Here is a 6,339-nt window from a genome sequence, read left to right as displayed (position 1 = left end):
CTCTCCTCACAGAGACCCCACAGCTCCACTGCCACCGCCCGGGCACAGGCACCCAATACACAAGGAATGGAAAAAAGTAAGAAAAACTAACTTCCCTGTTTTCCCCAGGCTGTGGGGAGGAATCGTAGGTGTCTCTGAGCAGGCTTCGTGCTCCGTTGTCTTTCAAAATACTGCAGAACTCGTTGGTACTGAATCCCATACAAATGCCTCTTCTAAATGAGCACACGCTGCATTGCCTTTTGATCCAAACAAATGATGATGACGTGGCTGAGGAAGACTGGCTGTGTCCTGTGGGCCCTTGACACTAAGCCCCTGATGCCTCCCCTCGTGCCTGCTGCAGCCCTGCCCTCATGTTTGTGAACACATCTCCGGGACGTGGTGGTCAGTGCAGGGTGCCCAGAAGGCACTAGACCATCCGCTTTAGAAATTAAGTTATTTGCACACAGAGCTGGCACAGAAGCAAGCAATGTGTTGGGATCCCAGGGTGCAGTCTTGGTGACACCAAAGCCTGTGCCACCAGGAACAAAGGATCATCCATCCCTTCTGTGCCACCTCTGCCCTGAAGGCAGCCTCTCTGGGCTACATGGCACTGACATCCATCTGTAAACCAGGTTGGTCCTTAGGATCATATGTTACTGCAGTGGCCAAGATAGAGAAAACCGGTATGAATAAGGTACAGGTGATAGGTTCATATCTGATTGTTCACCCTCCAAGAAAGTAGTGCAATGCAAAGAGAAAGGTCGAGTTTATGAAAGCAGGTAACTTATTAATGTGGTGCTTGTGAACTTTTCAAACTCAGGTAAGGAGAAGTGTTGTGAGTAATGGAGTATTTCCCACACCAGCACTTCACCTGAGCATGTGGAAGTGCAGGTGTTCACAGCTCCCTGGCATAGTGGATGCAGCTGGCACAGAACACTCTCAGCATCCCAACAGGCCAGGTGTCAGCAAAATGGAACGAAACAAGCACATTTAGTGTCACCCTGTAGGTAGTAAATTATAAAGCTTCAGGTGTAAAACCTTCCTTTTAAAGGACATTTCTTTGTGTATCAAATAACCCTTCTTTGCAGTGTGATTCACAGTCAGAAAGCCTTGATGGACTTGGACATGAACCCAGAGCAATTGGGAAGACAAACACTAGCGTGAGAGCCCCGCTGGAAGCAGTCCTGGCATCGTGACTCCCTGGAGCCTGCAAAACCTGCGTAGATTTGCCCTCTTCAGAGGAACCTGGTGTGACACCTTTCAGTCTGACTGAGGCAGGCACTTACTGTGCAAAATCGGGTATGTTGCAGAAAAAAGCGGCCATCTGCATCGCCCTGTCCCTTGCAGTGGTAAGTACCTGCTTGGTTTTCCTTCCATTCGTCCCTCCTGTAGCTGGAGCCAGGCAACAGCTCATGAGCCTTTGCTTTTCTCCTGGAAGTCTTCTGAGGGATAGCTAGAAGAGCTGGCATCGCACTATCTGGGGAAGCTGGTTGTACCTTCCGCACCTTTACTCACTAAAATGTTCTTGGAAGCAACTGTAAAGCCATGGTCTCTGTTAAAATTCAAAGCTAGCACCGTTTTCCCATGGTCTGTGAGAGATGGCAGAGTGAAACTGAGGTGAAATGCAAGTTGCTTGTCCCTTACTGTTAACAGGGCACATTGTGGGCATACCTGAAAGGGAGTGTTGAGAGCATGGCACCTGCATCAGAGCAGATCTAGCCTCTGTCTGTCCGATAGCGAATGCAGCAAATTGGTATCATTGGTTCATCCCCCTTCCCCCTTCATGTTGAAGGACTGCTTGCTGAACAGTTTGCTTTCCCTTTGAAAATGGGAAAAATCCTGTACGTGAAAGCAGTTTTGCTTTCAAAGCAGTAGTCGGGCCACAGCTTGAAATGTGCCTTGGAAGCCATTCTTGCTGGGGGTCTGTGCCTGCACATAAACTTGAGGAGTAAGAAATTACTGTTGATGGCTGTGAATGCAGTTGGGCACCTCCACAACACCTTGCTTGGTGTCCTGTGTTCTGTGCTGTCCTGCATGTGCAGATGTGTGAGAGAAATGCAGTGACAAATTGTCCTGCAAGGTTGAATACCCAAGGGTTATGTTTTACCAAAAAAAAAAAAATTTGGGAAAGAACCAATAGCCAAAATACTTTTTAATTTATTAAATTAAATCCAGTCCATTTGATAAAATACAAGCTTATTATATTACCAGTTTGTTTAGAACTGGGTTGATTTTTTGTTTTTAAGAAATACAGTGAATTAAGAAGGAGACTGAATAGACAGTTTATCCTTTTTTCTTTTTTTTCCCCTCAGGATTGAAATGAACTTAAATTGTTTGAACAAAACTGTTAAAAACATTATAAAGAGATTAAACAAGCAGATTGAATTCTTAGAAACACCTAACATGCAAAACCTTTAGTACAGTTTGAATGTTTCAAATTAATTTCCTGAAAAATGTATCTCCTGAAAAATTATTTTGGCAAGCACTGGTATTACTGCATGTTTCTCTGCGTCCAAGGATGAGTGTGGGAAGTGCCATTCCTTGTCCCAACCAAACACAGCTTACTGCAGATGTTACCTATTCTCGTGGTTGTGTTCAGTCCCGCTAGTGTAATGGACAGAGGTGGCACCCTTAAATTCTCACATAATGTAGTGAGAAGATGCTGTCTGCATGTATTCCAAATACAATCCACATGCCAACAGTTCAAAAATTGTTCTTATGGGAATTATCAGCAATGCATACATGTTTGCAGGGTCCCCAAAGTTCATTAAATTTGCCTTTGACTTCAGCTAGTAGGAAGGTTAAGAAAAAAAATCATCCTGTGTTAAAGTCCATGTCATTACAAATGAATGAATATCTGATCACTGTTCAAGTCTGAGGATAGTTTCCTTTCGTTCTAGCCAACACATTTGTGTGTTTCAAACACAGAAAGTAAAAGTTTTTCAGTTTGTTTTTTTCTGAGAATAATTAGCAAAACCATTAAATAAGCAGTAGACTAATTATATTGCATCAGTCATTGAGATAGAAACTGTAAACCCACTACAGTCTTGATGAAAAAAGGCTAAAAAATGGCTTCTTAAAACACGTGTATCTCGGCAACAGTTAAATGCACACCAATCTAAAAAAATCAGCTTTAGAATAATGACACTTAAAATGGCCTACCTTAAAAATGAAGGATGTCTTACATTCTACGTTACGTTTTTCTTTAAGAAGAGTTTATAAGTAACATTCACTTCTGGTTGTTCCTAGCATTAACATTACAAAATTACAGGCAATAATTTAGGAATTTCAAGGCAATATTTTCCACCTTGCATATGCAAAGAGTTAATATTTATTAAAAGTATAAGCATGTCCTTTTCATTAAAGGATCACAAATTGCTTTAGGTAAAATCCATATACAATATTTACACTTATCCTAACAGCTGTTCAGATTACATAAATATTTTAGGTTCTCTGGAGTCTGATAGGTGCCTAGCTGACGCTGTCCATGCAATCCTCTCTGAACCAGGCTGGTGTGTTACTGTCAAGGTTGTCTCCCCGAAGTTCAGTCCCCTCTTGCTCCTGTGTCAGCCCACCAATTTTGGAAGTATCCAGCCTTCCAGCCTTAAAGCCTCAAGACACTGCATGTGCCAGTTTTATTTTAGAGTTCAATGATGCTGGCTTCCTCCAGCTTCTAAAACAACCCTGGAATTTCAGACGAGCCCCTTCGATGCTGTGATTTCTGGTGATGCCATTTGAGGTCCTATTTCCAAAACCCCTAAAGAAGCTCAGAAGTCAGCCAGACACTCCTTGTCTTTCACTGGCCTACTTAGAGGGTGCTGCTAAATAAAACTCTTTTTGGTTTTAATTATCCATCCCGCTTGTGATTATTTTCCCTCCCACCCTGGGTAGTTAAGCGTAGGGATGTTGCGTGCAACACTGCCTTTGCTGCCCAAAGTCAATCTCCTAATGTGACGCCAGCTGGCATAGTAATGAACCTGCTCCTGTGAAAAACTAGGTCACTCCTCGCCAGCGTGCTTTGCCAGTTCTGAACTGAGCGCTTTGCGGTTTGTTGTGTTAACACGAAGTGTGTGTGCATATCATTAATCACTGGAGCTGTTTTTGATAGTACTGGTTCTTTGATCTTAACACTCCTCATGAAAATTGCATAGTGATACATCTTAACAGAAACGCCGCGTTTAAGCTGCCTAGGTGTGAGGAGGGTCCCAGGTTCACACGTTGAGGATCCGCGATGGCGCCTGGAAAACAGCAGAAGGGTTGGGGGAGAACTTGGTCTTCACATCTGGGATCTAGTGGGGTGAGGGGGGAGAGAAATGTTAGTGTGACACAGGGTGCGACTGTCGGGAGAGTTTGAGGGGTCTGGAGCGTTGTGATGACCTATCTGCTCTCTGCTGTAACATCTCACTACCTGACAAGCGTTAGCTTTTGGCTGGGTGTTGATGAGACTGGCCTGGGCGTACAGGATGATTCAAGGGCAGGTGTGATGCTGTGCCACCGAGGAGAGGTTTTGTTGTAACCCAGCCCTTGGACCTTGAGGTGTGTGGTGTGGTGTGTTGGGGGATAACTGTGGCTGGGCAGGAGTCAGCCTCCACAAAATAAAGAGCTGCCCTCTTCACAAAGCCCCGCTGGCACACGGTCTACAAACATCGCAACAAATTCACCACTGGACTGGTGCTGGATTTAAATGAGAGGGATTCCTGTGGTGTGTGTCTGGTCCTTAACCTTTTGGAGAGTGCCACCCAGGCTCCATCAGAACGCTCCACTATAATGCTTTATGGGGCCGCACGTTACGTGTGCTGTGAACAGAGGCACGGACCTGGCGTATGTGAAAGAGAAAAGTTGGTTACTGGCCATGCCAGGCTGTGAAACTGCAAGGACTTTGATAAGGATGTGAACTCCTCAGGCCTGAAGGAAAGGTGGAAATAACAGAGGTTGCTCTCTCTGATGTCTGTGGAGTCAGAATTTCACCCAATATGTAACTGTTGTGATTGTACTGAAGCATGAAGGACACCTGGATGCTTGTGTCTTCCCTAATGCTTAAAACCCAAAGGATTTGAAACAGGACTGGCCTTAGTTGTGCATCCAAGCCCAGGACTGTGGCTGAACCTGGTCATAAAATATGAAAGGGTGGAAAGCTTTTCTGGGTGCTGAGTATTCTGATCTGAATAGAGAAAGAAGAGCAAAACCACAGGCAAAGAGAGTGAAGGGAAAGCTATCGATCCGTTTGTGGTTGTTGCATTGTTCTGATTTTTCCGTTCCTCTGGGGATGCATCTGACACACTAAGGAACGAGAGGAGTGTCACAAACAGCCCGTGCACAGCTCAGCAGCTGGGGAGAACCAGCAGTTCGAGTCCTACATGCAGGCTGTATGGACACAACGTAAACCTGACTCCCATGTGCCCAGCAAAGCCATGGGCTTCAGGCAAGAGGGAAAGTCCAAATGGCCAAGTGCGAACCAGGGAGAGTCTGTTTGAACTGGTGGCTCCTCAGCACCATCTTTGTTCCAGATTACACCTTTCCCACACTGTCTGCAAGAGAGACCACAGTGGCACCCTGCGGCCCCAGGAAATGGGACCTTTGCTTATATGGTCCAGAGTGCGGTGTCCTTGGCAGCTTATGTTTGTGTCTGGGGTTCTAGTTTTCTCTTTTCCTTCCTCGAGAACTGGGATAGGGACTCTGAGGGGTTCATCTAGGACCCTCTCCTTTGCACCCTATCTGTCAAATAGGAAGACACTGTATTTTGCCCCTCCAGGGTCAAAATACAAGGTTTACGGGTTAAATACCCTCTGTCCTCATTGCTGCACCTCAGTAAGCAGCCCAGACTATTCAGAGCAAGGAGGAAGTTTTGGTGATGTTTGCAAATTCTGTTTTGCCTGAGGTCACTGTCCCATTTTCAATAGGGCTGGATATACCCATCGTGTGCCTTGTCACAGCAGCGTGCCAGCAATCCTCTGCGGAGGAGGCACTTGACTGTCTGCTGATTAAACACTTCTTCCTTGTCTCCTCCAAGGCAAAGATTTATTTTTTACATGTGGCCCTGGAGTAGCTGCTATTACCTCTAACAGCATGGCATGCTGTGGCTGGGGAATTCAACCCCAGCCCCGTCTTTGCTTTCCGAGTCACTCAGTGCAGCCTGTGAACAGTTTTTGCAGTTGGTCGTGAAGCCCCGTTCCCTTTGGTGGTTTAATGCAAAAAGAGCTAAACCAGAGCCCCGTCAGTGTGCGCTTCCCTTCCTCACAGGAACAGGGAGTGTGTGGGGCCCCGCCACGGAGAACGCTGAGTACAGAGGGAACGTTGCCTTGTGGGATTTTAAAAAACGCTTAGATATATTTCGCCAACAAGAAAATGATCTTGTGCTGG

Source organism: Phaethon lepturus, unplaced genomic scaffold (genome assembly GCF_000687285.1).
Source record: "Phaethon lepturus isolate BGI_N335 unplaced genomic scaffold, ASM68728v1 scaffold10819, whole genome shotgun sequence".
Classification (NCBI taxonomy): Eukaryota; Metazoa; Chordata; class Aves; order Phaethontiformes; family Phaethontidae; genus Phaethon; species Phaethon lepturus.
Note: the sequence above shows the minus strand (reverse complement) of the source record.